This window comes from Nematolebias whitei, chromosome 5 (assembly GCF_014905685.2).
Source record: "Nematolebias whitei isolate Nwh7 chromosome 5, NemWhi1, whole genome shotgun sequence".
Lineage (NCBI taxonomy): Eukaryota > Metazoa > Chordata > Actinopteri > Cyprinodontiformes > Rivulidae > Nematolebias > Nematolebias whitei.
In genome coordinates, this window is record NC_056502.1 from 2803884 (window position 1) to 2805426 (window position 1543).

General features: G+C 42.8%; 1 protein-coding gene across 1 annotated transcript in view; it reads left to right on the forward strand.

The window, feature by feature from the left end:
- etv1 (ETS variant transcription factor 1) overlaps positions 1 to 1543 on the forward strand; it is a 21072-nt gene that overhangs the window by 18434 nt on the left and 1095 nt on the right. The window lies entirely within an intron of this gene.

The window sequence follows — 1543 nt, forward strand, 5'->3', positions numbered from 1 at the left end:
CTGGACATGTCCAAACCACCGTCCCTCCTCTGGACATGTCCAAACCATCTCAGTGTGTCCTCTCTAACTTTATCTCCCAGTTGTTCAACCTGTGCTGTACCTCTGATGATCTCATTCCTGATCTTCTCCATCCTTGTCTCTCCTAAGGAGAACCTCAACATCTTCATTTCTGCCACTTCCAGTTCTGTCTCCTGTCTTTTTGTCCATGTCTCTGTCTCCAGACCATACAACATAGCTGGTCTCACCACTGTCTTGTAAACTTTTCCTTTGACCTTTGCTGAAACTTTTCTCCATCGCTCTATCCTGCCTGGACTCTCTTCTTCACCTCTTCACCACACTCCCACAGGCTGGGTTTATCATCCATCCATCCATCCATCCATCCATCCATCCATCCATCCATCCATCCATCCATCCATCCATCCATCCATCCATCCATCCATCCATCCATCCATCTTTGCTTCCGACCACTATCATTTTAAGCCCTATAGGAACCTAAAAGTTTGGAGCTGTTTATTTGTCTGTCAAACTTTGATTTTGTGCTACAACTATTATTACCTGTAAGAAAATAGTAAATATTGTTTAAAAACAAGAACTGGGAGACTCTTGAACTTGTTCTTCTCTGGATTCTGATGTGGTGGTTAGGTGGATGTTCTCTCCAGCTGGTGAGTATTCCAGGGTTGTTCTGTTCGGCAGTGTGGATGAAGAGAGGGTTATGAAAAGAGAAATACAGAATCGTAGGCGTGAAGATTTGAACCTCAGTCTGTAAAGTGGAGTTGGAGGTTTTGTCTCGTTCTTGTCTGATGGAGGACTCTCCCTGCTCTCACTGGGTCTTTGGCAGATTTTTATTTCGTGATTTGTCGAATGTTTCCAGTTGGTGCGAGGTCCGGACTGCTGCGGGCCGTGTTGTTGTTGTAGTGGATGCAGAGCCCTTCCCTGAAAAAGACCTCATCTGAGTGGAAGCATTTGTTTTCTAAATCAATAAAATCTGTATTGATTAATCAACAGACACACATAATTCTTGATTGATCATTCATTAACTTTTAAGATCTTTCTTGATGTCCATCTTACCAGACATGGGTCTTTGGGTCCTGACCTCAACACTGTTTGTGACCACCTAACTGGACAACCTGTATACTTTTCTGCATTGTTAGTGCCTTGCCAGCTGTGTATGCTTCCATGTAAGAGGCACTAATGCACCCCCATACCATCAAAGAGGCAGGATATCCCAGAGATCGCAGACATTCAGTCATTTCCTTCAGACTTGTCAGAGTTTCTTACACAGGGTCCCAGTTACCTCCAACGATACAGTGTAACATAAAAACACAGTAATAACATCAAAGATATGAACTAAGAAAAACATCAACTAAAAATACGCTAAGCACTCATAAAAATAGTATAAACAATACGTAGAACAGCAGCACGAACATGAGTCTGTGTGAGCAGAAGAGCACGAATTAACAGAGCAACATGAAACAGATCAGCAGCAACATGAAACAGATCAGCAGCAACATGAAACTGATCAGCAGCAACATGAAACTGATCA